At 36.5% G+C, this 22,239-nt stretch overlaps 1 protein-coding gene across 3 annotated transcripts in view; it reads right to left on the bottom strand.

The window, feature by feature from the left end:
* Nucleotides 1-22,239, bottom strand: part of MAP3K2 (mitogen-activated protein kinase kinase kinase 2) — a 97,100-nt gene that overhangs the window by 48,903 nt on the left and 25,958 nt on the right. Inside the window, exon 1 of one of the 3 annotated variants that reach the window (XM_082465875.1) lies at nucleotides 19,311-19,372. The exons of the other annotated variants lie outside the window; for them this stretch is intronic. The gene's annotated coding sequence lies outside the window, so the exon portion shown is untranslated. Of the gene's footprint in view, nucleotides 1-19,310; nucleotides 19,373-22,239 lie in introns of those variants that run through there. 3 annotated transcript variants of the gene reach the window in all.

The raw sequence follows: 22,239 nt of genomic DNA, 5'->3' as shown, positions 1-22,239 counted from the left end.
ACACTACCAAATGTAGAATGGATGGCTGTGGGAAGCAGCTGCATAGAACAGCGAGATCAGCTTCGTGCTTTGTGACCACCTAGAGAGGTGGGATAGGGACGGTGGGAGGGTGACACAAGAGGAAGAGGATATGGGGTATGTGTATATATATGGCTGATTCACTTTGTTATACAGCAGAAGCTAACGCACCACTGTAGAGCAATTATATTCCAATAAAGATGTTGGGAAAAAAAAGCATCATTATGATGTGAGAGCCACCATCATCCATTTTAAAAGCACAAGACAAGCTCTTTAACAATCAGATATTTTACATCATTCCTTTTACTCCTTGAAATTATATTTCCATTTCACTTCCCCCACAGAATTTTATCCTGATGTAATACATTGATATTTTTATGCTTGACAGTCTTTTATTGATCAGTCTCTCATGTATCACAGCAACAAAACATGTATGCAAATTTGTTTAAAATGTTTCCTATAACTGCAAATAATAAATAATTATTAAATATAAAAAATAATATATTACAAAATCATTATTAGTGGCAAATAAGGACATTTATAGTGAAAAAATTACCAACTTATCAACACGATATAGTAATTATGAACATGTATGCACCTAACAACAGATTCTCAAAGTGCATGGGAAAAAAAAAAGATAGACTTGAAATAAACAATTCAAATATAACAGCTGGAGATTTCAATGCCTCATTTTCAATACTGGATAAAACAAGTAAACAGAAAATCAATGAAAAACGAAGACTTAAATAATGCTATAATATGCTATACAGATAAAATAATGCTATACAGATACAGAGCACTATATCTATAGAACACTCAACCCCCAAACAGAAAAATACACATTTTTCTCAAATACATGTACAACATTTTCCAGGACAGACCACTTGTTAGGCAATAAAACTGATCTCAGTAAGTATAAATAGATTTAAGAAATATGATGTATGCTCCCTGACAACAATGCAATGAAATGAGAAACTGATAATAGAAGGAAATTTGGGGAATTTACAAATATGTGAAAATTAAACAACACATTCCTGAAGAACCAATGGAACAAAAAAGAAGTCACATGGAAAATTAGAAAATGCTTTGAGAAGAATGAAAATAAAAACAAAACATACTGAAAATTACTGGATACACCTAAAGTACAACTTAAAGATAAATTTATAACTGTTGGGAACTCCCCGGCAGTCCAGTGGTTAGGACTCAACACTTTCACTGCTGTGGCCTGGGTTCAATCCCTGGTGGGGGAACTAAGATCTCGCAAGCCATGCAGCATGGCCCCCTCCAAAAAAAAGAGAGAGAGAGAGAAATTTGTAACTGTTAGTGTTTATATTAAAAAAAAAAGAAAGATCTCAAATCAATAAACTAAACTTCTACCTTAAAACACCAAAAAGAGACGAGCATGTTAAACCCAAAGCAAGTAGAAAGAAAGAAACAATAAGGATTAGAAGTGGAAACAAACCAAAAAAATAAAAACACAATCGAAATTTTTTGAATCAATGAAACAATGGTTCTTTGAAAAGATCAATAAAATTGACAAAACTTTAGCTAGATTAACCAAGGAAAAAAAGAGGGAAGATACAAATATCTAAATGCAGTAATTAAAGGAGAATTACTACCAACCTTACAGAAATAAAAAGGATAAGGGAATACTATGAAGAACTGTATATCAATGGATTAGATCACCTGGATGAAATAAAGAGATTGAATTAGAAATTTTAAAACTTTTCACAAATAAAAAGTCCTAACCCAGATAGATGGCTTCAAACATTTAAGAAAGAATTACCACCAATTATTTAAAAAAAAAAATACTGAACCTAGTATTACTCTGATAACCAAACCAGACAAAACACGTTACAAGAGAAAACTACAGATTGGTAACTTTGTGAATATAGAAAAATCCTCAACAAAATACTAGCAAACCTAATCCAGAACATTAAAAAAGGGGACTCTACACCATGAACATTTAGGATATGTCCCACAAAAGCAAGGTAGGTTCAGCATACAAAGATCAATGTAATAAACCACACTGATAGAATAAAAGACAGAAAGATACATGATCATCTCAACAGACAAAGAAAATGCAAGTGCCAAAATCCAACTGCCTACTCAAAAGACTAGGAAGAAAAGGAAATTTCCTCCAGCTGATAAAGGGGATCCATGAAAAACCCACAGCTAATATCATACTTAATGATGAAAAACTGCATATGTGCCCCCTAAGATCAGGGACAAGCAAGGATGTCCAGTCTTGCCGCTCATATTTAATACTGTACTGCAGGTCCTAGTCAGAATATGAGGCAAGAAAATGAAATCAAAGGAATCCAGACTGGATAAGAAGCAAAACTATCCCTATTTGCAGTTGACAATCTTGTATACAGAAAATCTAAGAAGTTCACATAAACAATATTAGAGCTAATGAATGAGTTCAGCACAGTTGCAGGATACAAGATCAACACTGAAAAATCAGTTGTATTTCTATACACTAGCACTGAACAATACGGAAATAAAATTTAGAAATAAATTCCATTTATAACAGCATCAAAAGAATAACAAAAAGTCTGTACACTGGAAACTATAAAACATTATTGAAAGAAACTGAAACAGATCTAAATATATGGAAAGACATCCCATGTTCATGGATTGGAACAAAATATTTTTAAGGTGACAAAACTCTCAAAGTGATCTACAGATTCATTATAAAGCAGAAACTAACACACCACTGTAAAGCAATTATACTCTAAAAAAAAAAAAAAGTGATCTACAGATTCAATGCAATCTCTATCAAAATCCTCTATCAAAATTCCAATGGCCTTTCTTTGCAGAAATGGAAAAGCTGATCTTTAAATTCATATGGAGCTACAAGAGACCCTGAAGAGCTAAAACAATATTGAAAAAGAAAAATAAAGTTGGAGGACTCACATTTCCTGATTTTAAAAATTACTACAAAATTATAGCAATCAAAACAGTGGGGGTACTGACATAAGGAGAGAGACTGGTGGAATAGAAATGAGAGTCCAGAAATAAACCCAAACATCTATAGTCAAATGATTTTTGACAAGGGTGACAAGACAATGGGGGAAAGAACATTCTTCAATAACAGGTGCTGGACAACTGGATATCCACATGCCAAAGCATGAAGTTGGACCCCTACTTCAAATGATATGTAAAAATTAATTCAAAATGGATCAAAGACTAAATGGAAAAGCTAAATCTATAAAACTCTTAGAAGGGAACAGAGGTATAAACATCATTTTCTACCAACCACCCTTAGTTTTTAAATGCAGAACTTACCTAAAGTGAACAAATTTTAAATATACATTTTACATATGCATTTACCCACATAACCACCAAACAGATAAAAATATAGACATTTCTGGGACCCATAAAGGCTCCTTTGTACCCATTCCCAGTCACCCTTTCCCCACAAGGGTAACCATCATCTTGACATTTATTGCCATAGATTAGTTTTGCCTTTTAAAATTTCATGTTAGTTGAATCATACAAGACAAACTCTTTGTATTTTTTTCCTTTTTTTTTTTTTTTGGCCACACTGTGCAGCTTGTAGGATCTTAGTTCCCCGACCAGCGACTGAACCCACGACCTTGGCAGTGAAAGCATGGAGTCCTAACCAATGGACCACCAGGGAATTCCCTGTATTTATTTTCACTTGATATGTCTCTGAAATTCTTCCACATTATCTGTATAAGTATTTTGTTCACTTTCATTGCTGTGTAATATTCCATTATAAGCCTATACCTCAACTAATTTACCCATTCTACTACTGATGGACATGAAGGTTGTTTCCAGTTACTGGCTATTACAAATAAAACTTCTATGAACCTCTTTGAACATGCCTTTTGGTAAACATAAATACATATTTCTGTTGGATATATACCCAAGGAGGGAACTGCTAGATCTCTAAGACATGCATATAGTTAGCTTTAGCAGTTATGGCCGAACATTTCTTCAAAGTGATTGTGTTAAATATATATACTCTCACCAGCAATGTAAGAGAGTTCCAGTTCTTCCACATCCTCAGCAACACTATTAGTCATTCTGGTGGTTGTGTAATATCTCACTATAGTTTTAATTTACATTTATCTGATGATTAATGATGTTGAGTACCATTTTCATTGGTTTACTGGCCACTTTGATATCCTCTTTTGTAAAATGACTGCTTACGTATTTTGCACATTTTAAAATTTTAGATACAAAAACTTTGTTGGATATGTTCATTATGGTCTGTGTCTTCTCCTTACACTCTGTTTATGATATCTTCACTCTAACAAATTTAATGGAGTCAGTAAGTATATAGTGGAGAATTTGGGCAAGTCCTTGATGAGGTGATCAAAATTAACATCACATATAAAGGACGGATGAACATCCTGTGTCTCTAGATGTGATACTCTGAGGACACAACATAAACTAAGCAGTTTTCTGATAATGTATAACCTAAATACAATTCATAAAGAAACTTTAGACAAATAAAAAATAAGAAACATTGTATTTAAACAAAAAGGGAGATTGCATTCCTCAAAAACGCCAGTGAAACAGAAGTCAAAGAAGGGCTATGGAAATGTTGCAGATTCAAGGAGAGTAAAGAGACATGGCAACTTAATCCATCCTGACCCTAGACTGGATCCTGTACTAGAGGGGAACAATGCTATAAAGACCATTATTAGGTCAACTGACAAAACTGGAATACGCACAGTTACTATTTATTCAGAAAGGCTACATTCCAGTTACTACTGTCTCTGCTATCCTTTTTCATTTTGTTCCCAACATCAGAGCCTTTATTATTTGCATAATAAATGATAAAAATGTGCATGTGTGTTCTGGTGGTGATTAACTGGCATGAAAGATATTAGAAATGAGTTTTCATTCATGAAACTGGTGGGGTTCAAATAAGTAGACTGGCTAAAATACCAAAGAAACACTCCTCTACTCTTGCATGAACAACATATTCTTTACTCTCTTTTTAAAATTTTTAGAATGTTTTTACTGAATTATAGTTGATTTACGCCGCTAGTTTCTGGTGTACAGCAAAGGGATTCAGTTACACATATATATATATACATATTCTTTTTCATATTCTTTTGGTTTATTACAGGATACTGATTATAGTTTATTATGGTTCCCTGTGCTATACAGAACCATTTTTAAAATCTATTTTATATAGATTAGCTTGAATCTGCTAATCCCAAACTCCTAATTTATCCCTCCCCACCCCCTTTCCCGTTTAGTAACCACAAGTTTGTTTTCTATGTCTGTGAGCCTGTTTCTGTTTCGTAAGTACGTTCGTTTGTGTCATATTTTAGATTCCACATATAAGTAATACCACATGATATTTGTCTTTCTCTGCCTAACTTACTTCACTTAATATGATAATCTCTAGGTCCATCCATGTTGCTGCAAATGGCATTATTTCACTCTTCTTTATGGCTGAGTAGTATTCCAGTGTGTATATATACCACATCTTCTTTATCCATTCATCTGTCAATGGACATTTAGGTTGTTTCCATGTCTTGGCTGTTGTAAATAGTGCTACTATGAACACTGGGGTGCATGCATCTTTTTGTCCCAATGTATGTCCAGGAATGGGATTGCTGGATCATATGGCAATTCTATTTTTAGTTTTTTAAGGAACTCCATACTGTTTTCCATAGTGGCTGCACCAATTTACATTCCCACCAACAGTGTAGGAGGGATCCCTTTTCTTCACACCCTCTCTAGCATTTGTTATTTGTAGACTTTTTTTTTTTTTTTTTTTTATGGCTGTGTTGGGTCTTCGTTTCTGTGTGAGGGCTTTCTCCAGTTGTGGTAAACGGGGGCCACTCTTCACCACGGTGCGCGGGCCTCTCACTATCACAGCCTCTCTTGTTGCAGAGCACAGGCTCCAGATGCGCAGGCTCAGTAGTTGTGGCTCACGGGCCTAGTTGCTCCGCGGCATGTGGGATCTTCCCAGACCAGGGCTCGAACCCGTGTCCCCTGCATTGGCAGGCAGACTCTCAACCACTGCGCCACCAGGGAAGCCCCTGTGGACTTTTTAACGATGGCCATTCTGACCAGTGTGAGGTGGTACCTCATTGTAGTTTTGATTTGCATTTCTCTAATAATTAGCAATTTGAGCATCTTTTTATGTGCCTGTTGGCCATCTGTACGTCTTCTTTGGAGAAATGTCTATTTAGGTCTTCTGCCCACTTTCTGACTGGGTTGTTGCTGTTTGTATATTTTGGAAATTAAGCACTGGTAGGTCGCATCATTTGCAAATATTTTCTCCCAGTCCATAGGTTGTCTTTTCATTCTGTTTATGGTTTCCTTTGCTGTGCAAAAGCTTATAAGTTTGATTACATCACATTTGTTTATTTTTGCTTTTATTTCTATTGCCTTGGGAGACTGACCTAAACATTGGTATGATTTATGTCAGACAATGTTTTGCCTGTGTTCTCTTATAGGAGTTTCATGGTGTTATATCTTATATTTAAGTCTTTAAGCCATCTTGAGTTTATTTTTGTGTGTGGTGTGAGGGTGTGTTCTAACTTCATTGATTTACATACGGCTGTCCAGTTTTCCCAACACCACTTGCTGAACAGACTGTCTTTTTCCCACTGTATATTCTTGCCTTCTTTGTCGAAGATTAACTGACCGTAGGTGTGTTGGTTTATTTCTGTAAAAGCCTATATTCTTAAAGATAGTGCCAAGGTCAGTCATTCATTTTGAGGATTCTGGTTATTTGATGCCACCAATAAGATTAACCAACTCCTGCCTCTACAGTTTTGTTGCATCTATATATCAAGTGAATCTTTCATGCAAGTATGGCTGAAGTAACTTAAGGAGAGAAAGTTGGGAAGTTAACATGTTTACAAAGCAAATGGCACTTACTATTTTTGAACTTGCTTGCTAATAAATGTTGGCGAAATAAAAGTCTATTATATTTGGCAGAATTTAGTCTAAGGTTTACTTTCATTATAAGCCAATAAAGTACAAGGAAGCAGCTGATCTTCACTTAACTTCACTGACTGGTAGCTACTTTTATTTACCTAAAAGAACACAATAATTGTGCATAACCAATTTGACTTTGTTCAATTCACAACACCCAACTTAGGGCCTCTGCACTTGCTTTTTCTACATCTAAGAGTCTTTCCCCAAGTCCTTAAATGGCTGCTCATGTCTACTGACCATCCAATGTAAAATACTTCTCCCACTCACTCAATTATTTTTTTTACATCATCCTATTTTTGCTTCTTGATAGAACTTATCATGACACAAAAATACTTCTAATTTAGTTAATTTACTTATTTATTGTATCTCCACCCCCAGTGGCACACAAGAGCCTTAAGAACAGAGACTTTATTGATATGGTTGATTACTGCATCTCCTATGCACAGGACAGTGCCTGGCTCATAGAAGGTGTTGAGTATTTTAGAATGAAAGACAGAAAGCAAAAAGGTGGGAGGTGGGGGATAAGAGAAGAGAGAAGTTAGCTTGCAAAGATAAAAAACTAAATCTAAAAGAACAGGGAAAAAAATAATAATAAAAGAACAGGGGAAAAAAGGTCTACACAAATACTCACACTATAAGAAAATGAGCAAGACATTAGTAAGACAGTTTTGCACTCCACACTGAAAAAGCCCATGGACCAATAAAGAAAAGAGGAAAAGACACTGCTGGAGTGTCATGCATGTTAACAGAGATATGTCACTAAAATATAGGTAAGAAATACCCAACTGTGTGACAGTATTTTGCCATACTGTACTATGACTAATTATTTAAAGTGCATTTCATTATAATTAAGCACACCCCCATCGCAAGCAGATCATGAATTCACTGAGATCAAACCAAATGTTATGTAACTCTTTATCCTCACCAACAAACAACAGTCAAAACTGGTACTCAATCTAAATTTGTTAAACTGTTCTAACAAGATTTTAATGATTTCACATTTATAGGAAACTAGCAATGATTAGAAGACTCTGTCCTGATATGAATAAATTACAAGTTAAATGAGATCTATGAAAGTGGTGTATGAGAAGCTGACAGTAAATTGAGAGCATCTCATGACATTTCAGCCTATAAAGATTCAGTCTAAGCAAAGATGACCTATATTCTATGTATCATGTAAAAAAGTTTTTTAAAATTTTTATTGTATGTGGCTTTATTTTCCAAAATACATCCTTTGTCCTGGAATCATTCTCATTCCAGGATCTAATCAAAATACACTTAAAACAAAGTAACCTATTTCTGAAACTCAATAATTCAAACAACTTTCTCAAACACTAAACCCACAAAAATATATGCTAAAAATGAAAACTATAATTTATATTAAAATATCATTACACTCTATAATCTTCTGAAGCTTTCCAAACAAAATAATTTACACTGACCACACATTTCATGTCACTCACAACCTATCTAAGGTCTTTATCTAAAATCATTTAGGCTTAGACTAGGGAAAAGCCTTTATATCACAGTGTTCCTCACTGTCCAAAATCTCACTTATAAGCATTCACTTCAACAAGGTGGCATACTGAAAACTTGTATTCATGTTCTTGTGTAATGTCCTCCTGTTAAGCACAACTGGACCTAGTGACTCTCTTTTTAACAAAAAGAACAGGAAAAAAATGATGAGATGTTGTCTCTGAAATTAGGTTACAAGAAGACTGACTTCTATCTTGCTCTCTGTCTCTCGGTAGCACCCTCTGAAGAAAGCCAGACAACATTCTGTAAGCTGCCCTATGGAACGGCTCACATGGCAAAGAAACAATATCTCGCCCAACATCCAACAGGGACTTAAGCCTGCCAATAGCCAACTGAATGAGGAAGCAGGTCACACCCCAAGTGAGCTTTAAAATGACTACAGCATGGCCAAAAAACTCACTGCAGCCTTGTAAGGAATCCAGAGCCAAAAGTACCCAGATAAGCTGTGCTCTGATTCCTGCTCCACATAAACTGTGAGATAACAAATGCTTGCTGTTTTAAACCCCTGAGTTTTGAGGAAACTTCTTATGCAGAATAGATAATTAACACAGAGGCAAAAATTAACTTTTTATATCTATGTAAATGTTGACTGATATTTCCAGACAAAAATAAAATACTAACTAAACAGAGATGTATGAGCTATAAAGTGATGCCATTCTAACAATACAAATGCCATTCTGCCTATACATATATACTTATATACTTTAATTCTTTAAAGTATATTTAAAATACTTACACTTTTATTTAATATGTTATTACTTAAGATTCATAAAATGGAGAGGACATTTTTGATGCATGGAGTGTCTTTCCGTCAAAACTAAATGGATTCACTGCAGCATTATTTATAGGAGTAAAAAGTGGAACCAACCCAAATATCCATCACCTGAGGAACTGATAAGAAAAATGTGGTATATCTATACAGTAGACTATTATTAGGCAATATAAAGAAATAAGATACTCAGGAGTGACATCAGCAACATGATGGACTATGAAGCTCCAAGCCCTTATTCCCCCACAGAACATTTGAAATCAGTCGAAAGCTGGTGAAATAGGAGCTCTGGAAAACAGTTAAACTAGGAGCTCTGGAAAACAGTTAAACAACTACAACAAACAAGTAAATATCTAATCAAGTAAAAGCTACATTCAAAATAGAAACAAATTTTGGGGCTTCCCTGGTGGCGCAGTGGTTGAGAATCTGCCTGCCAATGCAGGGGACACACAGGTTCGAGCCCTGGTCCGGGAAGATCCCACATGCTGTAGAGCAGCTGAGCCTGTGTGCCACAACTACTGAGCCTGCACTCTAGGGCCTGCAAGCCACAACTACTGAAGCCCGTGCACCTAGAGCCCGTGCTCCGCAGCAAGAGAAACTACCACAATGAGAAACCCGCGCACTGCAACGAAGAGTAGCCCCTGCTCACTGCAGCTAGAGAAAGCCCGTGCACAGCAACAAAGACCCAACACAGCCAAAAATAAATAAATAAAAAAAATTATTAAAAAAAAAATAATTTTTGTGGCATTTTTATTTGACCTTGCTCCACCCCCTCCCTACACAGTCTTGGTCTGGAGCAAACAGCCTGGTTCCCAAATCCCTCCCCCAAACTAGAGGGAACAAAGCAAATTTCTTTGCAGTGTTCTAAGCTGCTGGGAGCTGCCTGAAGGACTGACTGCTCTCTGTTGTACCTAACTCAGGACTCAGATGGAAAAGACGCCAGTACTATGTGGGTAAACTGCAGGGGGCCTACAGACCTGCAGATGCCTGGAACAAAAGATTATGATACATACAACAGATCATCTAGGGCCCTGAGGAGAAGATTCAAGGGGAAGATTCTTTGGAAATTTAAGACCTTTAAAAGCAGTTGTGGGGACTTCCTTGGCAGTCCAGTGGTTAAGAGTCTGCACTTCCACTGCAGCGGACGCAGGTTCAACCCCTGGTCAGGCAACTAAGACCGCACATGTGGTGTGGCCAAAATAAATAAATTTTTTTTAAAAAAGGAGTGTCAGATATAGCAGAAAGGTCAGAGTTTGGGGTACAAGATGCGGGACAGTGGGACCCCGTTAACCTCTGTTGGAGGTTAATAGTAGAGAGACTGGGATCAGCATTTAAAAAAAAAAAAAAAAAAGCAGTTGTGGATATGGGGGAACTGAAGACATCACATGGAGATTTAGCAAAAGGTATGCCCAGAAAAGGCCTGAGAAGACAAAAAGCCTTCACACTGGGCTGATCCTAAGCCCCAAAGCACACTCGGCTTATTAGTGAAAGACTGGTCTGACAGACACAGAACAAGTCTGCAAAGGCAGGGAGAAGTGATCATTTTTTCAAATGATTAATTTTCAACATAAAATGACAAAGCATACAAAAAACAGGAGAACATGGCCCATTCAAAGGAAGAAAAATAAAGTGGCAAAACCAGCCCTAGAGAAGCATAGGTGATGAACTTACTAGATAAAGACTTTTAAACAACTGTCCTAAATATGTTTAAAAAGCTAAAAGAAAACACAAAGAAAAAAAGAAACAAGGAAAACAATATATAAACAAAATTACATTATCAACAAAAAAAAAAATTACAAAAGGGAACCAAACAAATTCCAGAGCTGAAAAATAAAATAAAGGGGTTCAACAGTAGACTTGAGTAAAAAGACAAATCAGCAAACTTAAATATAGAACATTTGAAATTATCAAGGCTGAGGAATAGAAAAATATAATAAAGAAAAGTGAACAGAGCCTAAGGAACTTATGGGACACCATCAAGCAGACCAATATATCAATATAAACATTATAGGAGTCTGAGAAGAAAAGAGAGTGAAAGGGGCAGAGAGATTACCTGAAGAAGTAATGGCCAAAAACTTGCCAAATGTGATAGAAGACACGAATTTACAAATCCAAGGAGTTCAATAAATTCCAAGTAGGACAACCCAGGCAGATCTACACCAAGACACAATATAATCAAACTGTTGAAAGACAGACAGAATCTTGAAAGCAGCTAGAGAAAATTCACTCATCATGTAGATCCTCAAAAAGATTACCAGTAGAAACTGTGGAGGCCACAAGACAGTGGGATAATACATTAAAAGTGCTAAAAGAAAAAAAATGCCAACGAAGAATTCTGTATCTACCAAAAGCTAAGGAAGTTCATTACTATTAGTACTGCCCTACAAGAAATGCTATGGAATTTCTTCATATTCAAATGAAAAAACACCAGACAGTAACTCTAAGATATATGAAGATAAAGACCTCCCGTAAAGGTAAATACATGGGCAAATATAAAAACCGGCATTACTGCAATATTGGTCTGTAACTTCACTTTTTATTTTCTACAGGATATGAAAGACAAATGCACAAAAATAATTTTAAATCTACGTTAATGGGAACACAATGCATAAAAACGTAATTTGTGACACTGACAATAAACAGGGATGAACAGAGCTATATAGAAGTAGAGTTTTCATATGTGATTGAAGTTAAGTTGATTTCAATTCAAAACAAACTGTTATAACTTTAGGATGCTATATGCAACCTCATGGTAACCACACACACACACACACACAAACCCAACAGAACATAGATTAAAAACAAAAAAAAAGGTGAGAAAAATCAAACTGCATCACTACAGAAAAATCCACTAAACACAAAGATAGGCAGAGATGGAGGAAATGAGGGACAAAAAAATACAAAAATACAAAAAACAAAATGCCTTCTCTATCAGTAATTACTTTATCTGTAAAGTAATTAAGCATTCCAATCAACAGGCACAGATTGGCAGAACGAACTTAAAAAGCATGATGCTCCTGTATACTGTCTACAAGAGACTCACTTTAGATCTAACAACACAATAGGTTTAATGTGAAAGGACAGAAAAAGATATTCCATGCAAACAGAAAGAGAAGAAAACCAGAGTGGCTATACTAATATCAAACAGAACAGACTGTAAGTCAAAAATTGTTACAAGAGACAAAGAAGAACATTAAACACTAACAAAAGGGTCAATTCATGAAAAAGATATAACAATGATAAACATCAGCACTCCAAAATATATTAAGCAAACTGATAGAATTGAAGAAACAAATAGACATACTTAAACAATAACAACAGTTCACTCAATACCCCACTTTCAATAATGGATATAACAACCACACAGATCAATAAGCCAACAGAAGACTTAAACAACACTACGAGCAATTAGACCTAACAGACATATACAGAACACTCCACCCCAAAACAGAATATATATTCTTTTCAACTCCACATGGAATATTCTCTAGGATAGATCATATGTTAGTCCACAAAAAAAGTCTTAAAAATTTAGTAAGATTGAACTCAAAATATTTTTTCCAAGCACAATGAATGAAACTAGAAATCAATAGCAGAAGAAAAACTGGAAAAGTAACAAATATGTAGAAATTAAACAGCAAACTCTTAATCAGCCAAAGAAGTCAAAGGAGAAATCATAAGGGAAATTAGAAAATATCCAGAAACAAGTGAAAATGAAAACACAATATACCAACACTTTTGGGATGCAGTAAAAGCAATGCTAAGGGAGAAATTTATAGCTGTAAACGCACACATTAAAAAAAAAGATTTCAAGGGACTTCCCTGGTGGCACAGTGGTTAAGAATCTGCCTGCCAATGCAGGAGACACAGGTTCAAGCCCTGGTCCGGGAAGATCCCACATGCCACAGAGCAACTAAGCCCGTGCGCCACAACTACTGAGCCTGTGCCCTAGAGCCCATAAGCCACAACTACTGAGCCTGCGTGCTGCAACTACTGAAGCCCACGCGCCTAGAGCCTGTGCTCCGCAACAAGAGAAGCCACCACAGTGAGAAGCCTGCGTACCGCAACGAAGAGTAGCCCCCGCTCACCGAGCAACAAAGACCCAACAGAGCCAAAAATTAAATAAATAAATAAATAAATTTTTTAAAAAATAAAAAAGATTTCAAATCAATGACCTAACTCTACATCCTGAGGAACTAGAAAAAGAACAAACTAAACCCAAAGCTAGCAAAAGGAAAGAAATAATAAAGATCAGAGCAGAGAGAAGCAAAATAGAGAAGAGATAAACAAGAGAGAAAAATCAATAAAACCAAGAGTTGATTCTTCAAAAAGATCAACAAAATGGACAAATCTTTAGCTAGACAAAGAAAAAAGAAAAGATTCGAATAACTAGAATCAAAAATGAAAGAGGGAACATTACAGAAATAAAAAGGATCAGGGAATTCCCTGGCAGTCCAGTGGTTAGGACTCCATGCTTGCACTGCAGGTAGTGCAAGGGTCTGATCCCCGGTTGGGGAACTAAGATCCCACATGCCATGTAGCATTGCCAAAAAAAAAAAAAAAAACCCTCCAAACAAGAGAAGCCCAGGGACTTCCCTGGTGGCACAGTGGTTAAGAATCTGCCTGCCAACGCAGGGGACACGAGTTTGAGCCCTGGTCCAGGAAGATCCCACATACCGCGGAGCAACTAAGCCCATGCGCCACAACTACTGAGCCTGCGCTCTAGAGTCTGCGAGCCACAACTACTGAGCCCATGTGCTGCAGCTACTGAAGCCTGCATGCTGAGAGCCTGTGCTCCGCAACAAGAGAAGCCACCGCAATGAGAAGCCCGTGCACTGCAACGAAGAGTAGCCCCCACTCGCCACAACTAGAGAAAGCCCGCGCACAGCAATGAAGACCCAACGCAGCCAAAAATAAAATAAATAGATAAATTTATAAAAAAAAGAAAAGCCCAGATCCAGATGGAAGGAACACTTCCTAACTCACTGGATGAGGCCAATATTACCCTGATACCAAAACCAGACAAAGCCATTACAGAAAAACTATAGACCAATTATCTCTTATGAATACTGATGCAAAAATCCTCAACAAAGTACTAGGAAACCAAACTAAGCAACATATTAAAAGGAGTATTCATCACAACCAAGTGGGATGGATTATTAAAAGGCCGGATGGGGCTTCCCTGGTGGCACAGTGGTTGAGAGTCTGCTGCCAATGCAGGGGACACGGGTTCGAGCCCTGGTCTGGGAAGATCCCACATGCCGCGGAGCAACTGGGCCCATGAGCCACAACTACTGAGCCTGCGCGTCTGGAGCCTGTGCTCCGCAACAAGAGAGGCAGCGATAGTGAGAGGCCCACATACCGCGATGAAGAGTGGCCCCCGCTTGCCGCAACTAGAGAAAGCCCTCGCACAGAAACGAAGACCCAACACAGCCAAAAAGAAATTAATTAATTAATTAATTTAAAAGCCTTTAAAAAAAAAAAAAAAGGCAGGATGGTTCAACAAATGAAAAGTCAATGTAATATATCACACCAGTGGAAGGAAGGGGAAAAAAACACACAATCATCTCAACTGATGCAGAAAAAGCATTTAACAAAATTCAATACTCTTTCATGATAAAAACACTCAACAAACTAGCAACAGAAGGAAACTTCCTAAACATAATAAACATCATATAAGAAAAGCCTATACCCAACATCATACTCAATTGTGAAAGACTGAAAGCATTTCCCCTTAGCTTTTCCTGGTTGAGATTAGGAACAAGACACAGATGCCCATTTTGCCACTTTTATTCAACATAGCATTGGAAGTTGTAGTAAGAGCAATTAGGCATGAAAAGAAATAGGCCTCCAAATCGGAATGAAGTAAGTAAAATGATCTCTGTTTGAAGGTGACATGATCTTATATGTAGAAATACCTAAAGACTGTACACACACACACACAAACACACACACACAAACACACACAGAGTGCTGGAGCTAATAAACAAATTCAACAACACTGCAGGATACAAGATCAACACACAAAAATCAGTTACATTTCTATACACTATGAACAATCTGAAAACAAAATTAAGAAAATTCCATTTACAATAGCATCAAAAAGAATAAAATACTTAGAAATTAACTTAACCAAGGCAGTGAAAGACTTATACAATGAAAACTACCGAATGCTGCTGAAATAAATTAAAAAGACATAAATAAATGGAAACACATCCCATGTTCATGGATGAGAAAACTTAATACTAAGATGTCAATACTATCCAAAGTGATCTACATATTCAATGCAATCCTTATCAAAATCCCAATGATTTTTTTTTTTTGCGGAAATAGAAAACCCATTCAAAAGTTCATAAGAAATCTCAAAGGATGCCAAATAGCCAAAACAATCCTGAAAAAGAACAAAATAGGAGGACTCACACTTCCTGATTTCAAAACGCACTACAAAGTTACAGTAATCAAAACAACATGTGGTGCTGGCATAAAGACCAATGGAATAGAGTCCAGAATTAAACCCTTGTATATTTGGTCAAATAACTTTTGACAAGGGTGCCAAGACTATGTAACAGGGAAAGAACAGTTTTTTAAACATTTGGTGATGGGAAAACTAGACATTCACATGCAAAAAAAAAAAGTAGCCTTACTTTACACCAAATACAAAAATTACCTTAAAATGGATCATAAACCTAAATGTAAGAGCTAAAACTATAAAACTCTTAAAAGAAAATATAGAGGGAAAGCTTCATTTTTGCAACAATGTCTTGGATGTGACACCAAAAGCACAGTCAACAAAAGAAAAAATAGATAAACTGAAGTTCATCAAAATTTAAAACATCTCATGGATGAACCTGGAGGACACTATGTTAAGTGAAACAATCCAGTCATAGAAAGACAAATAACGCATGATTCCACTTATATGAGGTATCTAAAACAGTCAAATTCATAGAAGCAGAGAATAAAGTAGTTGTGGGGTTGGGGGGCCAGCAGGTGGTGAAAATGGGGCATTGTTATTCAATGTATATAAAGTTTCAGTTATGCTGATGATTAAGTTCTAGAGATCTGCTGTACAACACCTGAAGTTATTAATATGGTATTGTGCACTTGAAATTTTGTTAAAAAGGTAAATATGTTAAGTGCTCTTACCACCACCAAAAAAAGGGGGGGAGGGGGACACAAGGAACTTGGGGGAGGTGTGGGATATGTCTATTACTCTGATAGTGGTGATGGTATCATGGGTGTTCATATATGTCCAAACTCATAAAATTGTATACATTAAATACGTGCAGTTATATTTTATCAATTACACCTCAATATAACTGTTTAAAAAATTTTAAACTTCTGTGCCTCAAAGGACACAATCAGCAGGGTGAAAAGGAATGCGAGAAACTATTTGCAAACCATTTATCTGATAAGAGGTTAACGTCCAAATATATAAAGAACTCTTACAATTCAACAACAAAAAAACAAATAACATGATTAAAAAGTGGGCAAAGGACTTGAATAGACATTTCTCCAAAGAAGGTATACAAATGGCCAATAAGAATATGAAAAGATGCTCAATATCACTAATCATTAGGGAAACTAATGCAAATCAAAACCACAATGAAATACTATCTCACACCCATTACAATGGCTACTATCAAGAAAAAAGAAAATAATAAATGTTGGCAAAGATGTGGAGAAATTGGAACTCTTGTGTACTGTTGGTGGGAATGTAAAATGGTGCAGTCACTATGGAAAACAGTATGGTGGTTCCTCAAAAAATTAAAAACTAAGTTACCATATGATCCAGCAATTCCACTTCTGGGTATATACCCACAAGAATTGAAAGCAGGGACTCAAACAGGTTTTTATACTTCCATTTTCATAGGAGCATTATTTACAATAGCCAAAATGTTAAAAGCAACCCAAGCGCTCACTGACAGATGAATGCATAAACAAAACATGGTGTATATGTACACAATGAAGTATTATTCAGCCTTAAAAAGGAAGTAGATTTTGACATATGCTACAACATGGATAAACTTTAAGGACATTTTACTAAGTGAAATAAGCCAGCCAACAAAAATACAAATACTGTATGATTCTACTTATTTGAGGTACCTAGAGTAATCAAATTCATACAGACATAAATGAGAAAGGTGGTTGTCAGGGGCTGGGGTCAGAAGAAAAGGAGGAGTTTTTGTTTAATGGGTCTAGAGTTTCAGTTTTGCAAGATGAAAAGAGTTCTAGAAAAGGATGGAGGTGATGGTTGTACAACAATGCTAATATATTTAATGCCACTGCACTGTACACTTAAAAAAATAGTGAAGACGGTAAATTTATTTTTATTTTACTACAATTTTAAAAATACCAAAGAAACTCCCCAAAACACTTCCTTCTTGCAAAATCCCAACAAGACTCAAATCTAAACTTAATGATCCTACACTGTGCTTTCCTTCAAATGCAACCTTTTTTTTTTTTGGCCGCATTGGATCTTTGTTGCTGCGTGCGGGCTTTCTCTAGTTGTGGCGAGTGAGGACTACTCTTCATTGCAGTGCGTGGGCTTCTCATTGCGGTGGCTTCTCTTGTTGCAGAGCATGGGCTCTAGGCGCGCGGGCTTCAGTAGTTGTGGCACACGGGCTTAGTAGTTGTGGCGCATGGGCTTAGTTGCTCCGCGGCATGTGGGATCTTCCTGGACCAAGGCTCGAACCTGTGTCCCCTGCATTGGCAGGCAGATTCTTAACTACTGCACCACCAGGCAAGTCCCGCAACCATTTACTTTTAAAATGTAGGGTTTTATTTTTTATTTTAAGTGATCTACTAACATTGTAAATACCTCCATTTCGTATGCTTTGAGGACTACCATTCACTCATGTCTTAAAAAAAATTGTTAAGCGTCCACTCACTATGTGCCACATATACTGTAGTAAACAAAGTCCCTGTACTCTTGGGACTTTGTATACAAGTGAATACAAAGTGCCAATGAAGAAAACAAACTCAGTGAATGAGTAAATAGGTAAGCTCTCTAAAAACTGAGAAGGTATCAGTCTGAAGAAGAGTCAGTAGGAAAACTCTCAAGGCTAAAGAATAGCACACACAAATGCCCAAAAAGCTTAGCATGCTCCAGGAACTGTAGGAAGGACTGTGTGGTCAGTATTTTACAAAGCAAAGGGGGAGTGGCAAGAAATAAACTGAAAATGTAAGCTACAGCCACTACCAAGAAAGTTCATAAAGGAGTTTGACTATCATATATAATACAGTAGAAAGCCAATAAGTGGTTTTAAGCAAAGATATGATTTGATTTGGGGTTTTTTCTTTGTTTGGTTGCATTTGTTTTTGTTTTGATTTGTTTTTAAATATCACATTGGGGAACTTCCCTGGTGGTCCAGTGGTTAAGACTCCACGCTCCCGATGCAGGGGGCCCGGGTTCGATCCCTGGTCAGGGAACTAGATCCCACATGCCACAACTAAAGATCCCGCATGCCGCAACGAAGATCCCGCATGTAGCAACAAAATATCTCGTGTGCCACAACTAAAGACCCCGTGCAGCCAAATAAATATAAATAAATAAATAAATATTAAAAATAAATAAATATCATATTGGCTGCTGAATAAATGTAACAGCCAAAATGTGTATCACTCACAGAATGGACACACTATAAATTCAGGCACTGAATGTTATTTAGTTGGTTCATTTGCATTACTACAGATACATGTAACAAAACATGGATATTTATTCATATTGAGCAAACAATGCTTGAAGTTAAAAACATATGTTGAGCAAAAAAGCAAACAAAAAAGAATGCTTACAGTGTGTTTTCATTTGTAAAAGAGGGGAGGAATGACTTTACAGTGCAGATATATAACAAGTACTACCTCAGCCAGGTGACCAAGGTCAACATTACAGTGATAAATCAAGTTTATACTCAACCTTTAATATGATGTTATCAAATATGATGAAAATGGCACTTTACCTTTGTGGTGTTCCTCCAAGAACTCATAAACTAAGTAATATGAGAAAACATCAGTCAAAATGAAATTTGAGAGACATTCTATGAAACACCTGATCAATATTCTTCAAATCTGTCAAGGTCATTAAAAACAAGGAATGTTTGAGAAACTACCACAGTCCAGAGGAATTAAGGCATTATAAAAACCAAATGTAATCTGGCATCCTAGATGGGATCCTGGAATGGAGAAAGGACAACAAAATCTGAATATGAGATTAATAATGATGTATCAATATTGATTCCTTACTTGTGACAAATGTATCAATAATAACATAAGATGTTAACAATATGGAAACTGGGTGCAGAATACAAGAACCCTCTGAACTATCTAAAAGTTTCCTGTAAAACTAAAACATTCCCAAACTCAAAAAATTATTTAAAGAATGAACTGTAAGAGAAACAGAAGCAGCAAAAACAGTTATAAGGTTACTTAAGGTCCAGAAGGAGACGATAGTATATTAAAGTGTTTAGAATAATATGGCAGCAGGGAAGATGGAGGAAAAAAAAAGGATTCATGGTATATTTTGAGGACAAAATAAAAAGAGCTTGGACTTCCAGTTAATGTAGAATAAAAAGGTCAGCAAATCCTCTTCTCCAAAAATAAGAATAAAACTGGACAAATTGCCAAAAATAACTATTTCAGGGATTTGGAAATTGCCAAAAGATAAACAACAAATTGAGAAGTATTTATTCAGGGAAAACTACCAGAACTTCAGGTAAAGCAGTGGGAGTCAGCAGGTTCCCAACACTAGCCCAGTTTGGTCTACATAAGAACTTTCAACAGGGCAGAGCTGGCCCTGAAATTCAGCAACTCTTGCTAAAGGGCTTGACTTGATTTGGTGTGAAAGATGAAAAGTCACGCTGAGTGACACTGTCAATAAAAGGAAAAAACAGGGTAAAAATGAACAGGGAAAACCAGTAGCTCTGCTAGGAGGAGGAAGAAAGGCTCTCAGCTGGGGGCAAAGGCAGACCAGTCAAAAATGTAATGGGAAGATCTTGAAAATGAGAGAGCCACAGAAGTGCTGGACGAACTCTACAAATCCCTGGCTGACTAGGAAACTATGGGCATATGTAGACAGAGGAAACCCAAGAGGGCCAGGTACAAAGTAAAAAGTAAGGTCCACTTGGCTACTGCCTTAAATTTGCACTCTCCAATTCACACACATCCACCAGAAGATGGCTGAAGCCTTACAGGCTTGAGGTATTTGAGTGTAACCTCTGCCCAGTCACTGACTGACCACTAAGTTAGGCAGTCACAGGGCAACCCTTAGGAAGCCTGGCTTTAAAAATACAAACAGAAAAACAAACAAAAATAACTAAGCAAATACAATAACAGCCAAACAAGCATGGGCAACAATGTATTCCACGGATTAAGTAGAAGCAAGTTGGTTTAAAAAAAAAAAAATCCCAATCCAGATATCCTACAATGTATTATCTAATACGTCTAGTTCTCAAAAAAAAAAAAAAGTGAAGCAAGCAAAGAAAGAGAAAAGTGGGACCCATACTTAAGATTTAAAAAAAAAAAAAAAGCTATCAGTAGAAATGGACTCTGGGTAGGCTAAAATGTTGGAATTAGCAAAGACTTCAAGGCAGCTATTATAAATATATTTAAAAGAATTAAAGGAAAATCTGGTGAAAATTATTCCATAAATAGGAAACATCAATAAATAGAAACTATAAAAAAAGAACTAAAATGGAAATTCTAGAGGTGAAAAATACCATATCCAAACGTAAAGTGTATCAGATGGACTCAACGGTAAATCTGAGATGGCAGAAGAAAGAATTAAACTCCACAAAGAGACCAATAGTAGTCATCTAATCTGAAGAACAGAGAGAAAAAAGACTGAAGGAAAATTAACAAAGTCTCAGAGACCTGTGAGACATTAAGCAGACAAACACATTTTAATGCATGTCCCACAAGGAAAGAAGAAGAAAAAAGTGGACAGAAAAAAATATCTGAAGAAGCAATGGCTGAAAAGTTCCCAAATTTCTTGAAAAACAGGAATCTACAGATCCAAGAAGCTCAATAAACTCTAAACACAATAAATATCAAGAGATCAACACCTAAAATTTTTTTTAAAGTCATTTGAAAAATCTTAAAAAAAAAAGAGATTCACACCTAGACACACATTATAATTAAACTACAGAAAGCCAAACATAAAGAACATCTTAAAAGCTGAAAGAGAAAATAACTCATTTTGCTAGAGAGGAAAAATACAACTACTGACTTCTATCACAAATAACTGAGTCAGAAGAAGGTGGAATGGCATGTGTAACGACAAAAATAAAACAAGAACACAAATATCAAGCAAGAATCATATATTCAGCAAGACTATGCTTCAAAATGGAAGGTGAAATAAAGACATTCCTAGACAAACAAACACTGAGAGAATTCACTGCAAGAAGAATTGCTTTATAAGAGTAAGGGGGGACTTCCCTGGTGGTCCAGTGGTAAAGAATCCACCTTCCAATGCAGGGGATGCAGGTTTCATCCCTGGCTGGGGAACTAAGATCCCACATGCTGCAGGGCAACTAAGCCCACGCACCACAACTACTGAGCTCACACACCTCAACAAGAGAGCCTACGTGCCACAAACTACAGAGCCCACGCGCTCTGGAGCTTAAGCACCACAACTAGAGAGAGAAAATCTGCCCGCCACAACTAGAGAGAAGCCCACGCGCCACAACGAACAGCCCACACCACAACGAAAGATCCCACACACCTCAATGAAGATTCCGTATACTGCAACTAAGACCCGATGCAGCCAAAAAAAAAAAAGGCAATAAATTAAAAAAAAGAAAAGAAAGAAATACTAAGGTGAGTTCTTCAGACTGAGAAGTGACATCAGATGAGGTAACTCAAATCCAATAGACAAAATGAAGCACACTAGAAAGAAACATGAGAGTAAGTTTGAGGATTATTAAAATGTTTTCTTTTTTTCTTCTCTTAAGCTCCTTAAAAAACATATGATTGTATTACGC

Source organism: Balaenoptera physalus (genome assembly GCF_965194825.1).
Source record: "Balaenoptera physalus genome assembly, chromosome: 6".
Taxonomy (NCBI): Eukaryota; Metazoa; Chordata; class Mammalia; order Artiodactyla; family Balaenopteridae; genus Balaenoptera; species Balaenoptera physalus.
This window is presented reverse-complemented; position numbering and strand designations above follow the sequence as displayed.